Raw genomic sequence first — 27,917 nt, forward strand, 5'->3', positions numbered from 1 at the left:
GTGTTGATCCCAAGCTCCCCTTCATTCATGTAGGCCCCTTGCTCCAGCTTGTCAGACGATAAGCAGCTTCCTCTCCCAGCTCCTACCACCAACATGGGGGCAGCATCTGCACCACGGCTGTGCCCAGGCCAGAGGGACATGTGACTAAATGGAGTGACCAGCAGAGCCCTCAGGCACATCACCTGAGATGGGAAAAGTACAAAAATCTGACAAAAGGATTTTAAAAGCAGAGCCTTAAGGAACCACGATTTGCAAGAACAAACCGTTCAGGTTCCTAAATAGCAAAGAGGATTATTAGGGCAGTGAAGGGAGGGTGTATGCCATTACATGTCTGACCAAACCCACAGAATGCACAACAGTAAGAGCAAACTGTAATGTAAACCACAGACTCTGGGTGATAATGATGTGTTAACATAGGGTCGTCAGTTGTAACAAAGGTTCCACTCTGGTGGGAGTGGTGACAATGGGGCAGAGGCTGTGCATGTTGGGGAGCAGAGGGTATATGGGAAAAATCTTTGTACCTTCCTCTCAATTTTGCTGTGAACCTAAAACTTCTCTAAGAAAATAAAACATATTTTTTATTTATTTTTTATTAGTGAGAGGAGGGGAGGCAGAGACAGACTCCCACATGCACCCCAACCAGGATCCACCCAGCAAGCCCACTAGGGGGCAATGCTGTGCCTATCTGGGGCATTGCTCCATTGCTCAGCACCTGAGCTCTTCTCAGCACCCGAGGCGAAAGGCCATGGAACCATCCTCAGCACCCAGGTCCAACTCTCTCCAATAGAGTGATGACTGCAGGACAGGAGAGAGAGAGAGAGAAGAAGGGGAGAGGGGAGAAGCAGATGGGTGCTCCTCCTGTGTGCCCTGACCAGGAACTGAACCTGGGACAACCACACGCCGGGCCGACGCTTTACCACTGAGCCAACCAGCCAGGGTCAAAAAATAAAATCTTTACTTTAAAAAAATGTCTGGGAGCTCTTTATCAGACAATTCACAGTCTTCTAAATTAATTCATTCCCTTAGACACTTATGGGGAAGTTCTATGTCAGATACTTGATCAGAACCAAGTATCAAAATTTAATTAATTTAATATATAAGCGTTTTAATTTCCTTTCTTCATTCTCTCTCTTTTTGAATGTCTGTATTTCCTCATTTTTAAGTGAACATATAATGATAATGAACCAGAGAAACTGACAGCCCCAAAGCAGGCCTCCTCCACCACCTGCTCTGCTGCCATCTCCCTAGCACTCACACCCCAGGCTGGACACCTTGTTTGAGAACCTTTAGCTGGAGCGTTTGGACCTGCAGTTCTTGCTCTGCTTTGGGGCTCGTATGCCCTCCGAGCTGCCCGCCCCCCGGCATCCCCAGAGCTCGGATCTGGGTGGCTGTGCGGAGTCCCCTCTCTCTCCGAGGTAATGTGGTTCTCAATTCATGCAGCACTGGAGAGGCAGCAAAGGAGATAAATGGAATTTCTGCTCAATGAGTTGATAATAATAAATAAGGCTTTTTCTCCAAAGACTTGAAACTTGCTGGCTCATTTCAATGCACAAAATCATTCATTTACAAAATCCCCTCCACAGACTTGAAGTAGGTGGGGGATTAGTAATCATTAACCCCATTTTGCAGATGGGGAAACCAGGACCCAGAGGGGGCTGGAGCTCTAAACCACTGTAAAAGCAGGTGTCCTGACTTCCCAGTCAGGGCCCTCTTTGGAAAGGTACAATCACAGCCCCAAGCCACAGTGGAATCACAGGCCCAGAAAGTCACCCCTGATCCTCAAGGGTCTGTGCTGAATTCTCCAAGAACTGCTTCCTCCCTCTCACTCTGAGCTCACTAAGGACCTGTCCAGTGTCTACTCATCCTATGTCCTCCCAAGCTGTGCAAACTCAGGGCAGAGCCCACGTGCCCCCTCTGCCTCCTTCCACCGAATGTGCTCAGGAGAGGCCCCGGGGCACTGGCTATTGATGATGTGTGGAACAACTGAACCGGGCAGATTACTGGCTCTGGTCCAGGCTCTTGCATTTCTCTGAAGAAACCTGCCCAGGGAGGCAGAGACAGTCATATGGCTCCGAGCAGGCAGAGGACATCCCTCTGCTCTGCCTCTGACTGTCAGTGCTTCCAGCCCCGGGTAACCATGGCAATCACCAACATTAACCACGGCAGTGACAGGAGCCTCAGCAGGCCGACTCTGACCTGCTCCAGCTGCAGACGGTGTGCGGGCTTCCTGCAGCATACAGGCCCCCAGTCTCCACCCCTGCAGCCTGATGCCTGTGCCCAGGGGCTGCAAAGGATCATCTACCTACCAACCCAGGAGTCCGTGCCGGAGGAAGAGGATGGGCTCCAGCCTCCTGCACCCTCCACAAGGCCTGCGTCAGAAGGAATCCACGATGTGGCCCACGTTGTTAGGGGCCATGTCAGTGGATACCATGCACCCAGGCTTCCTCTCTGGGTACCCTGTGCAATCCTGGCCCTGCCTGTGAGGAGTCAGCCCTCGGTCAGTCACCAAAGCAGATCAGCCCAACGTGTGCTCGTGGGAGCCTCTCAGGCCAGCAATTAGGGGCAGCACAGTAATCTCCCACCGACCTTTACCTAAGGGCCATGCCAAGACAGCCACAGCAAAGCCAAGTTTGCCGTGTTAGCGTTTCCTCCCTGACCCAGTCCGGTGCCCAGAAGCTGCACTGGCCCAGTGTTTGAGTATCAGGGAGCCAGCTCTCCCTGTCCCCAGGTCCTCGACACCATCCACAGGCCCTGCCAACCTGGCCTCACCCCATTCCTGAGTCCTGCTCTACATCGCCCCCTCCTCAACACCCCCACAGCCCTGGTAAACACTAAACTACTTCTCTAGCACCGAGGGTTCTGCCCTCTGCAGCTCTGAGCATCAGACCACACTCCCCACAAGGGAACAGAACTGAGGACTGCTGCTTTACTCGGGTCCTCAAGCGGCAGAAGGAAGGACAGAGTCTCTGGGCTACCAGAATCCCTGCCTCGGCCTCCTGAGGGTTTGCAGCAGGCCTGAGACTATCTTGAGTCCAAGGGCTCTGCAAGTACCTGACAAACAGTGCGTAGGGTTCTGGAGTGCAGCTGCTTCTGAGAAAGCCTTCAATGGGAAAGAGCAAAGGCGTGAGTTTCCTGGGAACTCCCAAGCCCTGGCTGCCGCCCACCCAGCTTGCAGCCCCCCGGAAGCCCAGCGCTGGGGATGGAGAACGACGTGGCACGCCCTCTAGTGGCAGACATGCCGCACAAAGTCCAGCGTCGCCCTGCAGGCCTCCTGCCTGCAGTGCAGACTCCGCCAGCACCAGGCGGCTGGCCCTCCTCTCCTGAGTGGAAGGGGTGACATGCTCAGCTTTGGGGAGCAGGGGCATCTCACCCGTTCCAGAGAAAAGACCCTGCCGCAGGGAGGGAGCCCTTCCAGCCTCAAAGCCACTCCCTGCACGTTCACAGCAGGGTCGCCCGGCCCCAGGGCCACCGCACTGCCCTCTGCCTTGTTTGGCCTTGTTTGACCAGTAGCAGATCAGGAGAGCCCTGCGGCCTGCCTGAAACAGCGCTCTCTGCGAAACCCCGGCCTCTGGCCGCTTGGCCAAGCTGAGCAGCCTCATCTTTCCGGCACAAACCGCTCAGGAAGCATCGCGGGTCCCTCTGAGCAACTCCTCCAGCCTCTCTGGGCCCCTCTCCTTTGCCAGAATCCCTTCAGTACCCTCCCTGTGCCCAGTGCACCGTCCTGTGCTCATCCTCCCCACATCTCTTTCTACCCTGCGCCACTCCTATGAAACCCAGCTCCTTGAAGATAAAGGCCACGGCCAACTCCCCTCTGGGCCAGGTCTCCAGAAGAATACTGGAAAAAAATTTAAGCAAAGGAGGGAGGGATGAGGGGTAGAGGGAGGGAGAGAGAGCGGATCTATTGTCCAGGTCCAATCAAAGGTGGCATTTGATACAAACCCACTCTGACCGGCCTGCTCAGTCATGCTATCATCAGAGAGCCAGGGGTACCCTTACTTTAATTTAATTAATCAGTTTCAGCAGCTTTATAGAGATATAATTCACATACCATACAACTCACCCACTTAAAGTAAAATTCAATGCTTTTTACTGTATTCAAACAGTTACACATCCATCAGCACCATCAGTTTTAGAACATTTTCATTATCCCAGATAGAAAGTCCACACCCATTAGCAATCACACCCTATTATCCCCAAACACCAGCCCTAGGCAACCACAAATCTTCCTTCTGTCTCCACGGATTTGCCCATTGTGGACATTTCAGATAAATGGAATCATGTGATACATGGTCTTTAGTGACTGGCTTCTTTCACTTCTGTTTTCAAAATTCACCTATGTTGTAGCATATATGAATACTTCATTTCTTTTTATGCTTAATAATATCCTATTGTATAAATATATACATTTTATTTATCTAGTATCAGTTGATAGATGTTTGGTTTGTTTCTACTTTTGGCTATTACAAATAATTTTCTCTTTATAGTAATAAAAAAACTGATGCTTTCTTTGCTTCCAAAAGAATGAGATAATTTACCATAAAAACGTCAAAGATATAATAAAATCTAAGACTATGCACACAGACACTACTGTTTACTTTTGAGCTTCCCCTGTGTATCGGGCAGAGTGCTAGGTACTTTCACAAAAACATCACCTGTTTTAAACAGAAAAGTTTGAGCAAATTTTTGCATGATGACTGAGTCCCAAGTTTAGCTTTCAGCTTCCTAGCAGCCAAGGCAAAAAGAGGAAACAGGAAATGTACAAAGTTGCCCACTGTTATCTCTGCTCCAGGTCTTTCATTCCCTCTATTCCCACAGCCAGGAGAGCAGAGCTGCTTGGGCTGTCAATCAATCATGGAGGCTTTTTGTTGCTAAACTTGTTTCTCCCCCTGTACAGTTAACCACTGACATCACTGATATTCTTCTCTGGTTTATACAGCACTTTCTTATCCACGACCTCTTGAAACCCAGCTGGGTAAAGAAGGTAAGCAGATATATCAGCCCCATTGTGGGGCTTTGGTGTTTATTCAAAGAGTGTTTGTGCTGCAGGTTGAATACTATGGGTCCAGCACTATAGTAGGCCCGGGATATGAAGTGAACGAAATGGATATGGCACAAGTGACAGGAAACAAATGGGCCACTAATTCCAAAATGTGAGGAGCTGGGAACGAAAGCGAGAGAGCTGTGATGTATCAGAGTGGACACAGACTGCGCTCACCTAGAATGCGGGCTTTCCAGCTGTGACACTAAGATGGAGCCAGCCAGGTGGTCAGAGGGAGGACGGCAGTCAGTGCGTCAGTGCAGAGGGACTGGCACGAGAGCGGTGCGGGGTGGGAAAGAGCCTGGTGCGGTCCGGGAACAGGGCGCCGCTGCAGCTAGACACGGCTCAAGGAAGACATTCCAGACCGGGTGGCAAAGAGCACAAGAGGCAGATCAGGAAGGGCCTTACAAACCAAGAGAAAGGGCTCGGGTTTTATTCTCAGGGCAACAGGACTCAGTGAAAAGCTTTGCAAAGGAAGAGCGATGGGATCTAGTTTAAGTTTTAAAAAGACTGCTATGCGGAGAAAGAACCAGAGAGCAGGAGCGGGGAGCCTGCGAGAGGCTCTGCGGGTCCAGGAACAGGTGCAGATGGGGGCGAGGCAATGGCATCACACCGGAGAGAAGGGAGGAGATGCGACGTTTATCCCAGGAGCCGGATCAAGTGGGCTCACTGATGAATTGGCTCTGGGGCAGGAGAAAGGCATCAAGAAGAGAAGAATCACATGGGGCCCCTAGATTTTGGTGTTTGGAACTCAGTACATGAGAGTATCACCCACTGCGGTGAAGGAGAGTGAAGAAGGAATGGGTTTGGGGAGATGTCAAGAACTCCATTAGAGACCCAGTTGGTTTAAGTTGTGTGTGTAACACCCACACACGCACCTGGAGATGCCACGCAAGTGACTGAGTGTGGGAGATGAGCCTTCCTGGGGCTGCAAATCAGGAACTGTCGGGATAGAAGTGGCCTTTAAAGGTGTGGGTATGGATGAGGTCGCCTGGGGAGAGCTCTGGAACTTTCGGAGGATTTCTCTATACCTGTGCCTCCTAGGTGCCAAACAAAGGCCAATTCTGTTATTGGGGGGGGGGGGGGGGGATTCACAGATGAATCTGGCCATTGGTGCTGTGTAAATAAAACAGTCTGATTGGGCAACTCTTCCTCCAGTCAATCATGGCCTTGTTTCCACATGTGTACTTACAGATACACAAACCACTCGTGTTCCCCTGACCAGATAAGAGCAAAGGTGACTGGGGGTGCAAATGGGCTAGTCCTAACATGGAGACCCATGATCCTTTCAACAGTTAGGCTGACTGTCAGTAGAGACCCCCTCACTGCAGCAGAAATGTTGTTACAACCAACCAGACCGACCAGACACAGCCTGGGATGACACTCTCAGAACTTTAAGAAAACAAGAGATTGGCATGCTCTGTGACCCCACTCAGTTACAGACAGAGAGAAGGAAACTCAGCCAGTCTGACTACCCATATATCCATCCACATGCATCATCGTCCTCACCCTAAAAGAGACTTCTTTGCCCAATGAAAAGCTACAGAACAATTCCCACTAAAAAAAAAAAAGATCTGTGAGTCCATTGAGGAAAGATGATGCATTTCTGTACTTCTGACACAATCACATTATTTTCATGACTTTACCAGAAAACCTGGGTGAAAATAAAGACTTTTCAAGCCAAGGAAGGAAGAATTAGAACAAGGTTTTGTTCACACGTGGTTTTTGTCCAATCATTGCTGAATGATGAGGGTGACTCAGATATAAACACGCTAGTGTCAGCTGGGTTTGGCTTATGGAGGAAAAGAATCAGTCATGTAGTCATCAGTTAGTAATTGTGCTGATGGGCCAAGACCCAAAGTGGACAGTGCAAGAACCCAGGAATACCCAGTCCCAGTCTCAGGGAACCAAAGGGCAAAGTAGGCAAAGATGAGCACATATGCACAGTTAGCAGCAAAATCAGCCTGTGTGCGCGAAAGGCCACATAATTCAGAATTCAACATTGCAGGAGCTCGTAGGGCGACAGCCTGTTCAGGGGCGATGAGGGCAAGCCACAAAAGAAGATGACCTTGAGCGGGGAGGATCCTGGGGGCTTCTGAGAGAGGACAGAGGTTACACCACCAGCGTGAAAGGGCCCAAGCAAACCTCCAGAGCTGCAAAGTGAGGGTGTGTTGCGGGTCAGCAGGAGACTGCTTACAGATAAGACAGATGCACAAGGAGAGTGGAGGCCCGGTCAGGCAGGCTCTAATCGGAACTGGAGCGGTATCTGTACATCCGTTCACCTGTGACGCCACCAGGGGCCCCCAAAGAAGCCTCAGTGAACTCTGTCCTGACTCCACACGTACTCTGAAAACTCATGAACAAGCTGGCTTAAAACTAATGCAATTCATTAGAACTCGTACCTTGCCCTCTCTGGCCAACCTTTCAACCATTAGATATTTGGGGGAAGAGAAAGATCAGGTTAGCAAGTTATATAGTTCTATCCCAAAATAAGCGCAAGCCCCCCTCTGCCCACTGCAATTGCCCAAGATACCTGGTTCTTACTGAGCCATGGCATTGACAGCACACCACTCAATCTTTATTTTAAATGATAGTAACAGTGCACAAGCTGCAGGGTGCAGACAGCCTCAGGCTCTACCTGTTCAGTGAAAGGTTGGCCCCCACATTAGCAAAAATGTGTTTAAAAAACCAAACATGTAACTGACACACAGGTTCCCGGAGCCCTGGTCTGAGTGCTTTAAACGAAAGGTTCAAAAGTTAAGACAGTGAGTATGAAAGCTTATCCATTTGCCAAAACTCTGTTCAGAGAACACACCATCCCATTTTTTGGCAAATACTTCTGTTTTAAGTGGGCTTAAAGTAAAAAAAAAAAAAAAGAAGAAGAAGAAGAAGAAAAGTTTAAAGCTTAGCATAAGGAAAGCTAAGGCTGGGAAAGTGTCCCAAGCCTGCAGGTCACTCACCTGGCGTGGTGGCAGAGCATGCTGCTGGCAATGGCGTGAGACAGCCGAGTGGAGCAGGGCTGGGCTGTAGGAACCTGCCCCACAGAAGGCGAATTACTACGTCCAAGGGCCTTGTCAGGGCAGGTCGACACGACTATCAGAAAATGCCATGATTCTGGAGATGACTCCCACGTAATCTCAGGAATCCAGGTCATTTTTCTTTCCTCTGCATCCCTTCTCCCCAATAAGCTTTATTATAGTCACAACAGTAAGTGGTATATGGACACGAGAAAGGGAGAAGTCAAGTGAGGAATGTCTTCGTGGACGAAGTAGAATGGAATTACCCTAAGTATTTAAACAATGGGTAGATGATAAAGCTTGTTGCCTGGTGAAGGAGGGGCAACAGGGTGGGACATAAATATGCTCGTAGATACTGAACAATGAAGCAGAACGCAATCCCATTGCGGGAGCAGGACGAGAGGGAAAATGAGATGAAGACGCCCGTGTGAGTTTCTGGCTCTCTCTGCTGGTGGAAACCCCGGGGTGGGGCCAGCCAGCCAGGTGCAGAGGGTCATTCCCACACAAGGCTGCTTACTCCTGACTTCCCAGGGCATATCTCAGGAAAACACTGTCCTCAAAGAAACAGTCTCTCAGGCATGGACCCACCTCGGCACAGGGCAGTAGATTAGAGCTGGCGTAGGCAGCTGAGTGGGGGGCCCGAGGTGGCTCTCCCTCACCTCCTGCCTGCCCTGGAGGGTTGGAGGTTCGGATAAGGGACAGAAAAGCCCCTCCAGTTTGGTTTAGCTCATGCTATCCTTTTTCACTCGCCTTTTAACCTGGAATTACCCTCCTCCACCTTTCTGCCAGTAAAATTCTACCCATTGTTTAAATACTTAGGGTAATTCCATTCTACTTCATCCACGAAGACATTCCTCACTTGATTTCTCCCTTTCTCGTGTCCATATACCACTTACTGTTGTGACTATAATATTTAGCTATTCATTATACACTATTTAGTGGTTATGACTCGCTGAGGTCAGGAATCATATCACCTTGTACAGAGCCAGGTATATAGGTGTTCAATAAATATTTGCTTTGACTCAAAAAAAAAGTGCCCTCCCACCAAACGCCCTGAGTCAAGCGCCATGCTCTGCCTTATGCCAAGCAAACACACACTGCACTTCCGCAGTGGAGCGAGTGAGGCCAGAGGCCGCCCGGGACAGGTGGGCATGCACATCCCTGTCCTGAGCACAGGCATCCTCCTAGGAAAGCAGGCAGGCAGAGAAAGGGAACAAGACCCTGCTAGAAGGGGATCACACACCTGAAAGAAGGTAATGCACTTTTTTTTTTATGTGCCCTAGGCATGAAACAGCTCTGGCCACCAATACAGGCATCAAGCTAGGATGAACTAGGGCTGAACACCTGCTTTGCCCCTGACTGATATAAGAACAGCACCACCAATCAGGTGCCTCCTTGCCCATTGCCAGGGGCTGGTAATGCACTTTAATTGATGCACTTACTGGGGCACTGTTTAAAGTAGAAGAAATAATGGCACCTTCAATTGTCAAAGTTAAAGACTGTTGGTGGTGGTCTTTGTGTTTTTGTTATCATTGCCTCCAGCCATCAGCAAGAAAGCAAAATGAGAGTAGTAATGAAGAAATTTTGAGGCTATACTTTCTGCATATACTAATATGCATTTGCCAGCTGCATTTCAGCCCCTCCAATAGCTACAATGTCAAAACAGCTTGTTATGATTGGGTATGCACATCTGCAGGAATCTCAGGACTGTGCCCATTGGCAAAGTCCAATCAGTGGCACCAACTTTGTCTCATTCTACCAGGGGCCATGGGCATAAGGACAGGGCCCAGCCTTCCACAGTAGCCTGCAAGAACCCGCAAGGATGCCCAGTACAAGCCTGGCATTCGGGCTCATGGAGAAATGAGACTCCAGGCAGGAAGCCAGGACAGACAACCTGCTTACGGTCTGGAAAGACCTGCTCAGGCTTCCATGACAAAACAGTAACTCAGTTGGGGGCGTGAGGGTGTCCTAGTCTGGGCATTCACAGCAAGAATAACTTCAGCATCCAACCACCCACTGCGAGAGTGCCCACCCACCTTACCAGGCTGGACTCCCAGGGAAACAAAGGCTGCTAACTCCCCAGAGACACCGGCCCTCAGTGTTCCCCCACTTCCCTAAGCTCCCACAGACACGCCAAGATGAGATAATGGATTCATTCAAAAGCACGTCATAAACTGCAAAGTGCTACACAAAAGCTGGCACAATTACTCATATTAGTGGTGGCTTTTTCTCTTTTCAAGAGAGAGCTACCAGCATTTGTGCATTAACAAATCATAAAAAGGCTTCCTGCCTGAGCTGCCTTCTCTTCTCACTCTCTTTGGCCTGTGAACTTCTCAGTCCTTCCAAATGAGTCCTTGTGATGGAGATGTTCACTATAGCGGTGAGCAGTTCACGCCCGTCTCTGTGCCAGGGCCACAGGAGGCCTTTGTCAACACCTGCCTGTGGAACTGAGCAGAACTGGAAGAGGTGCCACCTTGTGCTGACGTGGAAAGGACTGCATGAGCCACAGGACCACAAACAAGCACCAAAAAAGACCACAGCTCATCATTTGTCTAAACTTCATCTGTGCTGGCTTGTCAGTTTCCCAGGGGGTGACACCTGTTTCTCCCGGGCCTCTCAAACCGGCCGGTGCCCATCCAGAGGCTCCAAACATGGGAGTGGGAGTGCTCGGCGGATCTAGCGAATGCTCAGTGGAAGATATGCTGGTCTCATCCATAAACCAAGGCCTGAGCCCAACAGCCCCGATCATGTAGGGGAGATGCTAGACTCAGGGGCAGGACACCTGAGTTTTGGTTCTCAAAGGACACAAGTTACATGTGTGACTTTGGAGAAGTCCTTGCTTTTCTTTGGAATTCAGTTTCTCCATATGGTAAATTCAGGAAGGTGGAGAAAAATGATTTTGAATGTGTGAACCCATATTCAATGATTCTACCTACCACCCCAAGATTTCTCTTGGGCAGTACAAACAAAACAAAACCAGACAAAATAATCTTCAATAATTTAGCAAAAAAAAAAAAGAAAGAAAGAAAGGAAGGAAAAGAAAAGCACCACTATATTTAATGAGGTTCCAACAAGGTTAAGACTGTTTTTTATTTGATTTCACAATTATTTAATGCTATTAGAATATTGTTTGTAGAATGATGAAAAATTATCAGGAAAATGTAAGTAAGTGATTCATTTAAACCTGAATCTAAAGAGCTGGCAGAGCCACCAGGACGGCCCAGAGTGGGGTCAAGCCCAGGGGCTGCAGGGAAACGGGTGCAGAGCGGCAGGACCACACGTGAGACTCGCCACATGCAGCAGGAGGGCTGCGGGGAAACGGGTGCAGAGCTGCAGGACCACGCGTGAGACTCGCCACCTGCAGCAGGAGGGCTGCGGGGAAACGGGTGCAGAGCTGCAGGACCACGCGTGAGACTCGCCACATGCAGCAGGAGGGCTGCGGGGAAACGGGTGCAGAGCTGCAGGACCACGCGTGAGACTCGCCACCTGCAGCAGGAGGGCTGCGGGGAAACGGGTGCAGAGCTGCAGGACCACGCGTGAGACTCGCCACATGCAGCAGGAGGGCTGCGGGGAAACCGGTGCAGAGCTGCAGGACCACGCGTGAGACTCGCCACATGCAGCAGGAGGGCTGCGGGGAAACAGGTGCAGAGCTGCAGGACCAAACGTGAGACTCACCACCTGCAGCAGGAGAACAAGAACAAAGAGCGAACGCTACATCAAGGCCCTCTGAACTCCGCCCACAGTCAACACGTGTACCTCTAACTGACGTGGAATCCAAATTTTCAAACAGTTCTAACACAATTAATGCTAAAATCATACTCAGAGTAGCTGAACTTTGAATCTCTAATGATTTGAAATGTCCTGCCTCAACTTGAAGCTATTGTGGCACATGCAGATTTACACACACACACACACACACACACACACACACACACACTTCTCCCTCTTACCTCTGGGAAGCACCGGAAGTTTGGGTCTGACTGATGCAGAGATATGGAGTAACAAAGGCAGCCAGGATGATAGGGACCAAGATTCTGGAGAAAAGGAAAACGCAGTGAGTACAGCCTAAATTTTCCTCACACTTTCCCTTCAGGGCATTCGTCAGTGAGGGTTACTAAGACAGAGAAGAAACACTGGTCTAGAACTGCAGTTGCCTTGCATGTCCGAGGAAGCAAAAACCGGAGTTCAAAGCAACCATTGTAGCCAGAACATAGGGAACCCTTATCCTGGAGAGAGGCCCAAAGAGAAATAAGCCAACCGTGCTGCATATCATTTCCCCTCAAGGCATTTTCTCATTCCCTAGCTTTCCCTGTGATGAGGAGCAGGCAAAAGAGCTAAACAGTAAACAACTTCTAAAATGCTAGAAATCCGAGCAGAGATTGAGGAATCCCAAAGTGCTGTGCAGAAAAATTATTGAATTTCGGGGCTCTCCCAGGAAAAAAGGTTTTGGTAAATAACCTAGATCTTCATTGAGATAGCTAAAAGATTGCACACATTAAAAAGACAAGCCAGCCAGAGACCAGCCCTCACAAGCCCTAAAACCCAGGCAACAATATCCCAACTCCTGACTGGATCAAAGTGAACTGCCCAGTCTCTAAAGCAGGGGTCACGAACCTATGGCTCGCAAGCCAGATGTGGCTCTTTTGATGGCTGCATCTGGCTCGCAGACAAATCTTTAATAAAAAAAAAAAAGGCCCTGGCCAGTTGGCTCAGCGGTAGAGCGTCAGCCTGGTGTGCGGGGGACCCGGGTTCGATTCCCGGCCAGGGCACATAAAAGAAGCGCCCATTTGCTTCTCCACCCCCCCCCTCCTTCCTCTCTGTCTCTCTCTTCCCCTCCCGCAGCCAAGGCTCTATTGGAGCAAAGATGGCCCGGGCGCTGGGGATGGCTCCTTGGCCTCTGCCCCAGGCGCTAGAGTGGCTCTGGTCGCGGCAGAGCGACGCCCCGGAGGGGCAGAGCATCGCCCCCTGGTGGGCAGAGCCTCACCCCTGGTGGGCGTGCCGGGTGGATCCCGGTCCGGCGCATGCGGGAGTCTGTCTGACTGTCTCTCCCCGTTTCCAGCTTCAGAAAAAAAAATAAAATAAAATAACATTAAAAATATAAAACATTCTCATGTATTACAATCCATTCATTTCCTACCACTCATATTCATGGTTGCAGGTAGCTAGAGCCAATCACAGCTGTCCTCTGGGACAACACCAAATTTTTATTGGATAATGCGTAATGTACATGGGTCATTGTGAGGTCAAGAAGTAAACTTCACTCCTTTTAATCAAGTAGTCAGCTAGCTAATCGCAGAAACCCTTTTGACGAAAAAGATGGCTAAAAGAACAAAAGATGAGGAGTATCGTACTTTTCAGCAGGAATGGAAAGAGGAATTCACTTTTGTGGAGAGAGAAAGTTCTGCAGTGTGTCTAATATGCAATGATAAAATTGCATCGATGAAAGAGTCAAATATAAAGCGGCACTTCGACACACGCCATACTACATTTGCATTGAAATACCCAGCTGGGGACAGCAGGAAGAAAGCATGTCAAGAGCTACTGTGCAGAGTGCAAGCTAGTCAGCAGCAACTTCGTGTTTGGACCCAACAAGGTGACTGGAATTCAGCTAGCTTTGCTGGTGCTTTAGCAATTGTGAGAAACAAAAGCCCTTCTCAGATGGGGAATATGCCAAAACATTCATGCTTGATGTTGCCAATGAACTTTGTGAGGACTTTTCGGATAAAGACAAGATAACCAAATGAATAGAAGACATGCCTCTGTTGGCAAGAACTGTTCATGATCATACCATCATGATGGCAAATCAAATTGAGGCAACACAAGTGAAGGACATAAATGCAGCACCATTCTTTTCTCTCACTTTGGATGAGTCAACAGACGTAAGCCATTTATCCCAGTTCAGCGTGATTGCAAGTATACTGTCGGTGATACACTATGTGAGGTAAGTCCTGCTGTTTTGCCTATGAAAGAGACAACAAGAGGGGAGGATTTATTCAAGTCTTTCACTGAGTTTGCTAAAAGAAACAATCTACCAATGGATAAACTTATTTTGGTGTGTACTGATGCTGCTCCATGCATGGTGGGGAAAACCAGAGGATTCGTAGCGCTTCTTCGTGAACATGAAAAGAGACCCATCCTAAGTTTTCACTGCATCCTACATCAGGAGGCGCTTTGTGCTCAGATGTGTGGCGAGCAGCTTGGTGAGGTGATATCGCTGGTCATTTGGGTGGTCAACTTTATTGTTGCTCGAGCTTTAAATGATCGCTAGTTTAAAACACTGCTGGATGAAGTTGGGAATAATTATCCTGGTCTGCTTCTGCACAGCAATGTGCATTGGTTGTCAAGAGGGAAGGTGCTCAGCCATTTTGCAGCTTGTCTGAGTGAAATCCGGACTTTTCTTGAAATGAAAAACATCGAGCATCCTGAGTTAGCTAACACTGAGTGGCTCCTGAAGTTCTACTATCTCGTGGACATGACTGAACATCTGAACCAGCTCAATGTGAAAATGCAAGGCGTTAGAAATACAGTCTTATCCCTTCCACAAGCAGTGTTTGCATTTGAAAACAAGCTGGAACTCTTCATCGCCGACATTGAAACAGGTCATTTACTACACTTTGAAAAACTGGGAGAGTTTAAAGATGCATGCACAGCAAGTGACCCTGCTCAACATCTTGATCTCCAGCAGCTAGCAGGCTTCACATCTAATCTCCTGCAGTCATTCAAAGCGCACTATGGAGAATTTTGTGAGCGCACTCATCTTTTTAAGTTCATCACCCATCCACACGAGTGTGCAATGGAGAGCACTGACCTGAGTTACATCCAGTGTCTCCATCAGAGATTTTGAGCTTCAAGCTGCTGACCTGAAGGCCTCAGACATGTGGGTGAATAAGTTCAAGTCACTGAATGAAGATTTGGAAAGACTTGTACGACAGCAAGTAGAGTTGGCGAGCAAACACAAGTGGGGAGAAATGAAAACTCTTCAACACACGGACCAGCTGATTGTCAAAACTTGGAACGCGTTTCCTGTCACATACCACACACTGCAGCGTGTGAGTATTGCTGCACTGACAATGTTTGGCTCTACGTATGCATGTGAGCAGTCTTTCTCACATCTAAAGAACATTAAGATCAACCTATGATCACGTTTAACGGATGGAAGTCTCAACGCCTGCATGAAGCTTAACCTCACCATGTATCAACCAGACTACAAAGCCATCAGGAAAACTATGCAGCACCAGAAGTCACATTAATGGTAAGAAGTACTTTATTCATCATTGGTTACCAATAGCATAACAGTGTTATTAAAAAGAATTCAGAGACTTATTGTACTTTAAAAGTGTTGGTCTTACATAAAATGCACACATTTACTTGTATTTAGTGTGAAACATATTGTATGGCTCTCACGGAATTACATCTTAAAATATGTGGCGTTCATGACTCTCTCAGTCAAAAGGGTTCCCGACCCCTGCTCTAAAACAAGGCAACACTACCCAGATGGTCCATAACTTTTCATTAGCAATATCTAATATTTAATCAAAAACTGTTCCACATGCCAAGGGACATAAAATAAAACCAAGTTTAAAAAACAGATACTTGAGGAAAAGACATATAGGTGACTTGGTGACTTTGGTTGTCAAACAAAGACTTTATAAGCTGAGGAATATTACATTTAAAAAATAGATGAGCCCTGGCCAGTTGGCTCAGTGGTGGAGTGTCAGCCCGGCGTGTGGAAGTCCCGGGTTTGTTTCCCAGTCAGGGCACACAGGAGAAGCGCCCATCTGCTTCTCCACCCTTCCCCTTCTCCTTTCTCTCTGTCTCTCTCTTCCCCTCCTTGCAGCCAAGGCTCCATTGGAACAAAGTTGGCCCAGGCACTGAGGACGTCTCCACGGCCTCCATCCACCTCAGGACCTGGTGGGCATGCTGGGTGGATCCCAGTCAGGCACATGTAGGAGTCTGTCTGACTGTCTCCCGGCTTCTAACTTCGGAAAAATACAAAAAAAAAATAGGTGAAAAGATAGAAAACTGGAATCTAATTTTTAAAAAACAAATAAAAATTCTAGAACTGAAAAATACAAGAACTAAAATTAAAGATTCAATAGATAGGTTACAGATAAGTTTAACAACAGATTAGAAATAGCAAAAGAGAGGTTTTGTACATTGGAAAATGGATCAGTAGAAAACCAAATTGAAGCAGATGAAAAAAGATTAAACTCATAGATAGAGAGGGAAGGGAGAGAGGTATAGTGAGATAAATACAAGAGACAATAAAAAGAACCAACATATGTGGAATCTGAATCCCAGAAGAAAAGAAAGAAAATAGGGCAGAATCAGTATTTAAATAGACAAAGACCAAAAGTGGCATTAAGGTACAGATTCAAGAAGCCCTAACAAAATTCAAACACATAAAAAATAAATAAATAAAATAAAATGAACCTACACAAAAATATCATATTAAAGCTTCAAAAGAGAGAAAAAAGGCAAAAATAAATATCTTAAAATGGCCAGACGAGGCAAAAAGATACATTAGAAGCAACAATAAAACCTATTCAACACAAACAATAGATGCCAGAAAACAGAATGATAAAGCTAAAATGGGGAGGGAGGCAGATGGTATAATAACCCTCGTCCAGAATTCTATATTCAGTGGAGAAAACACCCTTAAAAATAAAGACAAACAAAAATTTCAAGCAAACATATATTAAGAAAATGTACCGTCAACAAATACACATTAAAAGAAATGTTAAAGAAAGTTATTCAGACAAAATGACTCAAGTTGGAAAAACAGTAATGCAAAGAGCAACCAGGAGCACCAGAAATGGTAAATGTTAAGACTAAATCAAAATAAGTATTAACTATTAAAACAATAAAAATACTAATGTGTGATTTTGAATACATAGAGATGTAAAATACATAACCAAAATAACTTAAAAGGAAGAAAAGATTTGGGTAAATAAAAATAAAATGCTGTAAGGTCCCTGTATTGTCCAGGAAGTAGTAAAATGACTAATCAAGAGTAGGTTTTGTTAACGCATACAGTAAATCTCTAGTAGAGTTTGGCCAACTATCACCTGTGCCCAAATACAGCTCACAGCCTATTTTGTACAGCTTGGAAGCTAACAATGGTTTTGAACTTTTAAAGGACAGCTGAAGAGAAAGAAGGGAAAGAAGGAGGAAATCAGAGATAATATGGCCTTCAACACCTAAAATATTTACTACCTGTCCCTTCACAGAAAAAGTATGCAATAACAATAAACAAAGAACAAAATAATTTATAACTAACAAGCTAATACATGGAGGAATTAGAATAACAAAAAGCACTTTATTAAACAAGGCAGCAGAAGAAAATAAAAGAACAAAAACCAAATAAAGCAAATATTATATATATATATATATATATATATATATATATATATATGGCCTGACCAGGCCGTGGTACAATAGATAGAGCATCAGACTGGGAGGCAGAAGACTCAGGTTCAAAACCCCGAGGTTACCCGGCTTGAGCATGGGCTCATCCATCTTGAGTGCAAGCTCACCAGCTTGAGCACAGGGTTGCTGGCTTGAGCATAGGATCATAGACATGACCCCCTGATCGCTGGCTTGAGCTCAAAGATCTCTGGCTTGAAGCCCAAGGTCGCTGGCTTGAGCAAGGGGTAACTCGCTGTACTCTCCCTTGCTTAGCCAGCTCTCCCCATCAAGACACTTATGAGAAACCAATCAATGAACAACTAAGGAGCCACAACAAAGAATTGATGCTTCTAATCTCTCTCCCTTCCTGTCTGTCTGTCCCTATCTGTCCCCCTTTCTGACTCTCTGTCTCTGTCACACACAGACACACACACACACACACATAAATGATAATAATAATAATAATAATATAGAATTAACACCAAAAAGGATCAGGAATTTGGCCCTGGCCAATTAGCTCAATGGTAGAGCATCTACCTGCCCAGTGTGTGGATGTTCCAGGTTTGATTCCCTGTCAGAGCACACAGAGGTGACTATCTGCTTCTCCACCCTTCCTTCCCCCTTCTCTCTCTCTCTCTCTCCCCCTCCCTCAGCCATGGCTCAACTGGTTCAAGCACATAAGTTCTGGGCACTGAGGATGCCTCAGTTGCTAAAAAAGAGCACGGCTCCAGATGGGCAGAGCATCAGCCCAGACAGGGCTTGCTGGGTAGATCTCAGTCAGGGTGCAGGCAGGAGTCTGTCTCTCTATCTCCCCTCCTCTCACTTGGAAAAGAAGAAAAAAATGAAAAGCAGAAGAAGAAAATCAGGAATTTTTTAAATGTAACTGGAATCAATAATCCAATTAAAATTTAAAGATTGTCGACTGGAAAAACAAAACAACCAGACCCAACTACATGTTACTTACAACAGGCAGACACATCAAGGTTGAAAGTAAAAGAGTATAAGACAGTATGTCAGGAAAACACTAACCAAAAGAAAGCTGGCTCAACTATACTGACATCAGACAAAATAAGACTTTAAGGCAAGAAATATTTCCAGAGATAAAGGGGACTATTTCATAACAGTAAAAAGTCAATTCAACAGGAAGATTTAATAATCTGAAGTTTCAGTTATATGTGGAATCTAATGAACAAAAGAAACTAACAAAATAGAAACAGACTCAGATACAGAGAACAGACTGACAGCTGTCAGAGGTAAGGGGCATTAAGGGGCAGGGTGGAAAAGATGAAGGTATTAAGAAAAAGAAAAACTCATAAACACAGACAACATCATGGTGATCCCCAGAAGGAAACGGGGGTGGGAGGAGGTAGACGAGAGTAAAGTGGTGGGGGATAAATGGTGACAGAAGGCGACTTGACTTGGGGTGGTAAACACACAATACAATATGCAGATGACGTATTATAGAATTGTACACCTGACACCTATATAATCTTATTAACCAATGTCACACCAATAAATTCAATAAATTAAATAAAATAATCTAAAGTTTCTATGCACCTTAAATAAAACCTAAAATGTGCAAAGCAAAAACTAAAGAAAAAACAATGGATTTATCTTAGTAGAAGATTTTAAATACATCTTTCTGCCATAGATAGAATAATCAGAAAATAAATCAGTAAAGATAAAAAAGACTAGAATAACATGATTACAAAACTTGACCTTGTTGGCACATAAGGAACACTGAACACAATGAACAGCAGGACTACATGCTTTGCAAGTGTGCACGAGACATTAAGCAATATAAACTGTATTCTGAGTCATAAGGCATATTTCAATAAATTGTAAAGAGTTGAAATGAAAGAGTATGCCCTCTTACTAAAATGAAAAAATCCTAGAAACCAATATGAAACATATTTCAAGTCTTGAAATATCCGGAAATCACTAAACACATTTCTAAATAACCCATGATTCAAAACACAAATCAGAAACTAGAAATTTCCATGGAAATTAGAAACTATTCTGAACTGAAAATAATGAAGAGCCAACATGTTAAAAAACTGTGGCCCTGCTGGTTGACTCAGCAGTTGAGTATCAGCCCAGTGTGTATAAGTACCAGGTTCTATTTCCGGCCAGGGCACACAGGAGAAGAGCCCATCTGCTTCTCTACCCCTCCCCGTCCCCCTTCTTTCTCTTCCTCTCCCCCCACGCCCACAACCATGGCTCATGCAAGCAACTTGGCCTCAGGCACTGAGGATGTCACCATGGCCTCACCTCAGGTGCTAAAATAGCTTGGTTGCCAAGCAACAGAGCAACAATCCCAGATGGGCAGAGCATTGCCCCATAGGGGGCTTGCTGGGTGAATTCCTGTCAAGGAATCTTTCTGCCTCCCCACCTCTCACTTAATAAAAACAAACAAACAAACAAACAAACAAACAAACCTTATAGCATGAAGCTTAACACAGAATTAAGGAAAAGCTTATACCTGTAAATGTACATTTTAGTAAAAAAAAAAAAAAAGGCAGAAAGTCTGTGGTTTAAGTGCTATCAAGTGCTATCTCAAGGAGTTAGAAAAGAACATCAAATTTAAGGCAAATAAGTTAAAAGGAAATAATAAAGATGTAAGCAAGAAAAATGAAATAGAAAAAAATATAGAATAAAAAGCATCAACTAAGCCATAAAATTGGTTCTTCAGAAAGACTAATAAAATTTACAAATCCCTAGAAAAACTGATCAAGAAAAAAGAAAGAACAAATTACTAGAATCAGTAATAAAGAAGTGCCATCGCTAGAAATTCATACAAACATCAAAGGAGACATGAAAAGATGTAATGAATAACTTTGCGCCAATAAATCTGACAATTTAAGATGAAATGGACAAATTCTTTTTTAAAAAATCACAACCTGGAAATACTGACACAAAAAGAATTAGAAGACTAAATTATCCTACCTACTAAAGCTGAACATTGCATTCCGATGATCCAGTAATTCTACTCCAATAGAAATGCCTATCAAGCTGTACAGAAAGATGTATAAGGAATGTTCATGGGGACACTATTCCTAATAGACAAACATGGAAGCTACTCAAATATCCCTCAATAGTAGAAAGGCAAACAATATCACGGTACAGTCATACAATGGAATACTATATTCAACAATGTAAATACTCAATTATGTCTATAGCAACAACATGGATGAATGTCACACACACTAATGTTGAGTGAAAAAAGTCAGGTACAACAAAATACATACTGTGTGATTCCATTTTCATGACATCACTAATCTACTTTGATGGAAGACAGATGCTGATTACTTTGTGGAGGTAATGACTGGGAGGCCCATACGGGAGGCCTTGGGAATGGGGGTAATGTTCTCCACCTTGATCAGAGTATGTTCGCTATGGAAACATTTACCAAGATGTATTGTATCCTTGAGCTCTGGCATGGCTCTGAATTATGATAATTTATTTTTTTAACTTCCAAATAAATGCTAAATAAGTCTCTGGTGCAAGTTTGTTTTAGAGCATCTGTCTCTTTCTCCTGAATAGTAGTCAACAGAACAAGATTTAAAACCTTTATACTCTTACAAATAGAACATCAGTGCATCTTAAGAGCTACCAACCCAGGATCATGCTTTTCCTACACCTTTATTAGAAGGATGATTCTCTTTCTGCTTAGGAATAAACAGTTCTCTGTATCTGGTAGGTCTACAGCAGAAGGAGGAAAGAATGGGCGGTCAGAAGGAAAGGAATCTGACCCTATCCAATAGGTCCTATCAGAGGGAACAGCCCATGCAAACAGCGGCATACCTACTACCATAGGAGCCACAAACAGAATCTGAACTGACTACTGGGGCTTCCGAAGGGGTATTTACAATGGAAACCACACAAGTATCCATTCATTCTTCAGTGTACTGTTCGCTCTTAAAGGGTTGGATGACTGAACGGTGCGTTTCATGCCAGAAGGGTAGACTCTTTTGCAAAAGGCAGGGACTCACCAGACAAGTCCTTACACATAACAATGAGTTCTGGAGAGGAACAAAAATCTGACTGAAAAATTAAAAAGGCAAAGAGGTAAAGCTGCTCTTGCCATGGTAACTAAGGTTTGCTCATACCTAGATTTATTCTGTTGACTAAAGTGGTTTTGTGGGTGTAAGTGATTCTTGAAAAGCAAATTTAAAATATTTTTTATAAGTCTGAGTTGACAACAATATAGTTATTAGCTAATGGCACTTGCCATCTCTAAAATAATTACTTTTGTAATAATCTTTTTATTAATGAAGTGATCTGCAAAATAGATGATGGTTTCTTAAGATTTCGGGCACATGGCTCTTCCTTCCACTTCATTTTGCTTTTTTTGCAAAAGTATACCGTGAAGCAACTCGAAATTTGCTGACAGATTTTAAGCAGAATAATTTCAGAAATGCATGTTCAAGTAGGTTGACTAAACCCATATTCCTTGCATTGTGCCCTTAAATTATTCCCTCTGGTGATGGAAATGTTCTAAAATTGGTTGTGGCGATGGTTGCACATCTCTGTAAAATTACTTAAATTGATTGAGTTGCACACTTAAAATGGATAAATTTTATGGTCTATAAAGTATAAATCAATGATGTTGTATTGAAAAGAAGGGAAAAAACAACTGAATATTTTAGAAATTATTTTCTCCCTCCCACCCCCAATCTTGTCACGGGAATGCTGAGTACTGAGAAGGGAGCATTCCAGGAAAAGATGGCAACTACACAACAGCTAGATGCAAACACAGGAAAAGAAGATCCAAGAGTCCTAGTGGACCACAAGCTGAACAATGAACACATCAGCAGCAGAATGTATTTTTTAAGAAATAAAGCTCCATAGTGGAAAATTTCTAAAAGCAGCATCTCTCATGCCCTAACACCAGAGTTCTGGCAGAAAACCAGACTCTGCTTATTTCCAAACTCAGCAGTTCTTCACTTGCTACTCTTGCTACTTCTTTTTTATCTTCATTAATTACCACCTTGTTTAGTCCTTATGTTGACTAGTAAAGGTTAGTATCCACAGACCTCTCCGAAGGCAGGAACTGTGTTGTATTCCTCCTTGTACTCAGGGTCAGTGAAAACCTTTGGGTGGTGCTTGGCACAAAATCCGTGCTAAGGGCAGTTTCTGTCCTCTCTAGCCCAGAACCTGGCATAAACAAGGTGTTCAAAATGTTCGTTTCCTTCCCTTATCGACTCCTCAGGCGCTCAATCCACACTACAGTTACAACACAGGATGAAAGTTGCCATGGTACAGCTGTGCGAACCATCTGAAACCACCACCAGGAGAGTCATCTGGGTCCCAGTGGGCTCGAGGCCCTCCCCTGCCTCCTCTCTGGCTACCCAGCCACTGCTCAGCAGTCAGTCCACAGCCTCTATCTGCAGCCAAGCCCTTCCTGTTCCCTGAGCTCCCTCTCGCTGGCAAATACTTCTTGGTGCCATCAGAGACTCCCTTCCACGTGTCCCCAAGGCCCCTGTCCAGACAGGCTGTGGTCAGCCCACATGCAGCTCAGCTCGGACCCAGGACCCAGCCCAGCCCAGCTGAGCACAGTCAGAGAAGCGGATTGCAGGTGGAGGATGGACAATGATGACACACTGTGGTTCCCAGAGTCAAGGCAGAGTTCACCAGTAGGATAATTAGAGAAAAGATATAACACACTAATTGTCACACTCATTGTCTCAAAGAGCAGCAGTTAGTGATGGACCCATGACTAGAACCCAGTGCCGTTGCCTCCACTTCAATCCTAATCTCTACCACAAGTTGGTCGTGTGGCCTTGAGCACAGCTCTGAGCCTCAAGGTCTCCATCTGCAAAATGAAGCACTGGCTCATCTCTCTCTCAGCTTTGCAGTGGGACAGACAAGGCTATGGATGTTCAGTTGCTAGCAGAAAAGTTCCAGCACGGCCGGCCGGAGCAGGAGACCTCTCCACCGCCCACCCCAGCAGGCCCTGCACTTTATGGGAACTGGCTTCAACCAGACACTGCCACTGCTAAGTCTGCCTGAGGCCTGAAGGCCACATCATGACACCGCAGCCTTACTGAACCACTATGTCTTCAACCTGCTTTTCTGGAATTCTTTTTACACTCTCCCTGACAACTCTGTTACTTTGGGTTAAAAACAAACTTTTGCAGCTGTGTAACCTTTACTCTACAAAGATTTTCAGATCTGAATTCAGAAAATAACACTTTCAAACTCCTGTAGCTGAGAAAGCCCAAGGTGACAAAATCCAGGAGGGGGAAAGCTATGAGCTAAGAACGCTGAGGAGGTAGTAGAGGAGGCCGATTCCATTTCAGAGTAGCCGGAAGTGTCTGAACCCTGTGACATTTTAGAAAAACAAGCTGCAGGTCTTGGCCTGTTAGCTCAGTGGTAGAGTGTCTGCCTGGCGTGCAGGAGTCCCGGGTTCAATTCCCGGCCAGGGCACACAGGAGAAGCGCCCATCTGCTTCTCCACCCCTCCCCCTCTCCTTCCTCTCTGTCTCTCTCTTCCCTTCCCACAGCCAAGGCTCCATTGGAGCAAAGTTGGCCCAGGCGCTGAGGATGGCTCTGTGGCCTCTGCCTCAGGCGCTAGAATGGCTCTGATTGCAGCAGAGCGACGCCCCAGATGGGCAGAGCATCGCCCCCTGGTGGGCGTGCCGGGTGGATCCCGGTCGGGTGCATGCGGGAGTCTGTCTGACTGCCTCCCCCTTTCCAGCTTCAGAAAAATACAAAAAAAAAGAAAGAAAAACAAGCTGCAATAATGTCACCACTAAGTTAGCACTATTAAAGAAAAATAATTGTTAGTGCTTAGAATTATGGGCTCTAAGAATAATAGCAACATGTGCGGCAGAGTTAGAGGGGTTGAAGTCCCAGCTTTTAGAGTCAGAACCCGGTTCGAGTCCCTGTCCCACGGTCTCATGGTGATGCAGTACGTTCCTTAACCATTCTGTGGCTCTGATTCTCCATTTGTGACATGGAAATAACTCCCAACTCTTCAAGATAGTAAATTAAATGAGACAATACATAAAGGGCTTGGGGTAGATAGAATAACAACACCCCCAAGGATGTCATTGTCCTGTTCCCCGAAATCTATACATTTGGTACCTCACATGGTGAAAAGAACCTTACAGATGTGACTAAGCTCAGGACCTTGAGATGAGAGGAATCCAATATGATCACAAGGGTCCTTCTGAGCAAGAGATGGGAGGACCAGGGTCAGAGGAGATATGATAACAGAAGCAGAGAGGAAGATAGATAGGAAGACTGAAGGACACACAAACAGGTATTTTAAGATACTGAACTGCTGATGGAGGAAGGGGCAAAAAGCCAAGGGATGGAGGCAGCCTCCTGAAGCTGGAAAAGCCAAGGCAAAGAGCCTCCAAAAGGAACATGGCCCTGCAGACACCATGAGTTTTGAACTGCTACTTCCAGAACTTTTAAGTAATAAATCTGTATTGTTTTAAGCCACTAATTTTGCAGTAATTTGTTACAGCAGCAAAAGGAAATTAATACACAGCTTCTGAGCCCACTTGAGCACTGGACCAGACACAGCTGAAATTCTCACAAAATGGTAGCCAGTCATAGTGGCTCCAGCTCTCTCCACTTGGTCATGTCCAATAACAGGTACTTCTATTTTCCTCATAGCCCATCCATTTTGAACAACTGTGAGGTGGTGGTAGAGAGTTCGTTTTCACGTGGACCTGAAATCTGCCCATCAGGTCCTTTAAAAGTAGCCTGGGCCCCTCTGCTCCTCACACCCCTTCAGACTACACACAGGTCTTAGCTGATCTCTGAGTCTGTACTGGGCTTTGGGCGACTGGATAACACTGCTGACCAGTGCCACACTCCTGCATCTTTCTCTCACACTGAAGCTACTGCCTCTCAGTCCTGGACTCCTTCGGGGGACTGATTGGACCCAAGTGCTCAATGCTATCTTCTGTCTGTTTCATCACAAATCCTTACAGTTAGCTCAGTACTGGAGCCTATTCTTTGAGCCTCAATATGTTAACCCATGTATTCTCTACAAGTCATCTCAAAATTTAAGTACTGACTAAGTCTTCTACATCTGCAACACTAACAAAAATGTCGGATGGGATCACAAACGTGGCCTTTCCGCAGAATTTTATTTCCACACTGATACTGATCGGCATCTCTGGGTATTGGCCGTAAAACAATTCCAAAATCACCTACTATGTATACTAGTCTGCAGTTGCAATTATTTTATCCTGTGCACAAATTGACCATGAGGTTCCTTGACAAATACTGAGCTGAGGAATACTCTGTCTGCTTCAACCATAGCTAACACAAGTCCCTGACATCATAATCTAGCAAGCCTACCACAAAACTGGGAATGTGGTTATCTTACTGTGGCTTGCTCCTAAAGAAGTCACAAAGGCTTCTAGAGAAGTCTCTATTTATCATGTGCTCACAAGTCAGCCTTAAATAATCAACCGTTGACCCTGGAGAAGGAACATACCTGACAAAGAAGGGCTCCTTGTGGTTAATTGGGCTCAAAATCATAATCAGAGCCTAGCAGCCACCGTTGTTGACAGAAGTCTCTCTCACACACACCCTGCATACTAGAAAAAAAAGCAGCAGATTGAACTGCCAGTTTCCAGCACCGTACTGCTGCCAGCTAAGCTGACCTTTCAAGGGAGTTTCTGGAAACGTCTTTCAACCAATGGGCTGAGACCTGCCTGTCCAATCTGAGTTACACAGCTCGTTTGTGTCTCTACTGACCAATCAGAGTGGCTCCACAATGACCAATCAGGATGTGAGATTCCAACCAATCAGGACGGTGTTATTTGAAACAATCATACCATGCAAATTAAGATTTTGTATTTGCTTAGAAATGGCCCAATCAGGGACCATGGCAGGAACTTTCACTATTAACACCTGCTCTCCTTTTGTCTCAGGAGACGACTATTGGTTTGCTCCCTGATGCCGCGTCTCTCCAGTTTGTAATCGTTCAACTTGGATAAAATTTCTCCTTTTACCACAACCAGACTAAGGATTCCTGTTTTTTTGGCAGTGGTTTGGCTGCAGCCAGCTTTTGTCAAAACTTAATGAAGGTGATAGGATATCCCTACGTTTGCAGTTTGCAGAATCTTTTCCTTTCTTTATTAATAAAAGCAATATTTTCCCATCTCTAGTATTCCGTTTTCATTTCCAGTTTTTATGTTCCTTAACAGACTCTCAGCAGAAGCTTACAGCTTCGGTGGTGAGTTCCCTGTGCTCCCTAGAGTATCATTTGTCCTGGCCAAAAGACTTGAGCTCATTTACAGCAGGTTGGTGCTTGTTATAATCTCTTTCCTCATCCTGAACTTCAATTTTCTTTTGCCACAGTTTCTTTTTCTTTTTAGTCAGTAGATTGTTCTCCTCCACAAAGAAGGCGGTAAAATTCTTTCTCACTGCCATTCTAAAATGCAAATAGCACCATGTAACTGGGTCTGCTCTAACCCTTGAGTGGCTGGTTCCCCCTCTCCTCCAGCAGTGATTCTGAAACTCCTCAGGCATTCTTGTTAAAAACACAAATTCTCCAGAGAATTCCCCTCTCAAAGGCCATGTCAATTGCTGTATTATAGGGTAACACTAGCTGTGAAGACATACAAACCCAAAAGTGTACCAAAGCTCAAACACAATAGAATTTAATTACTCATTCTCTAGAAGTCCAAAGATGGGTGTTCCAGACCAGTGGTTGGTTCTCTCCAAACAATAATTCAGGGACCCAAGAGTTCCTCAATTATGTCACTCAGCCATCTTTAACATGCAGTTTCCAAGACTCCTGTGTTTGCCTGCATCAGCATGGAGAACAGAAAAGAGCATGGAGAACATACAGGGCAGACTTTAAGGGGTCAGGTCAGGAAATGGCACACATCACTTCCATTCGTATTCCATTGACACCAATGCAGCTCCTTGTAAAAGAGGCTGGAAAATAGTAGTCTATTTGCAAAGGAAGCTGGGAAATATGGTTTAACTGCAAAGGAGGCTGGGAAATGTAGTCTAGCCCAGGAAGAAGAGGAAAAGGTTATGATGAAAAATTTGTGGATGTGAAGAAAGGGGGTTAGGTTTAGGAATCTGCGTTTTCATAACCTTCCCACGTCATCCAGATGTAGGACCCCACTTGGAGCAATACTATAGTAAGCAATCCCAGTGTAGAGCCTCCCAGGTCTTTTGTGAAAGGGCTTCCTCTTTCCTCTCTAGCCCTGTCTGCAATCTCCACCCTGCTCTGATCACATGAAGCAGTAGCAGCTTCCCCAGCTGCCCTGCTCACACACCTCTGCGCTTAGCGATTCTTATTTCTGTTGTTCATTTGGTGAATTCCTGCTCATCCTCCGGACTCGGATGTAATCTCTTCTTTATGGCCTTCTTTGACCCATCGGCCCCCAAGTAGCCCTGACAGTTCCTTTCCTAATGTCTCTGTCCTACCTGTGCTGAATCTTATTACAGTATCGATTGTGCTGTACAGAG

General features: G+C 45.5%; 1 long non-coding RNA gene and 1 pseudogene across 2 annotated transcripts; both read right to left on the reverse strand.

Moving 5' to 3' along the window:
• Positions 1-704: 704 nt before the first annotated feature.
• On the reverse strand, positions 705-26,043 carry LOC136406801 (uncharacterized). 2 transcript variants are annotated; one of them, XR_010751711.1, is made up of 3 exons: positions 25,924-26,043; positions 12,006-12,089; positions 705-795 (listed from the first exon to the last, which is right to left on the reverse strand). It is a non-coding gene; the product is annotated as an uncharacterized lncRNA (long non-coding RNA). The 2 variants fall into 2 exon arrangements; XR_010751710.1 differs by lacking the exon at positions 705-795 and adding an exon at positions 11,427-11,733.
• On the reverse strand, positions 9,326-9,469 carry LOC136407414 (small nucleolar RNA SNORA48; annotated as a pseudogene).
• Positions 26,044-27,917: the final 1,874 nt, after the last annotated feature.

The sequence above is a fragment of the Saccopteryx leptura genome, chromosome 5 (genome assembly GCF_036850995.1).
Source record: "Saccopteryx leptura isolate mSacLep1 chromosome 5, mSacLep1_pri_phased_curated, whole genome shotgun sequence".
Classification (NCBI taxonomy): Eukaryota; Metazoa; Chordata; class Mammalia; order Chiroptera; family Emballonuridae; genus Saccopteryx; species Saccopteryx leptura.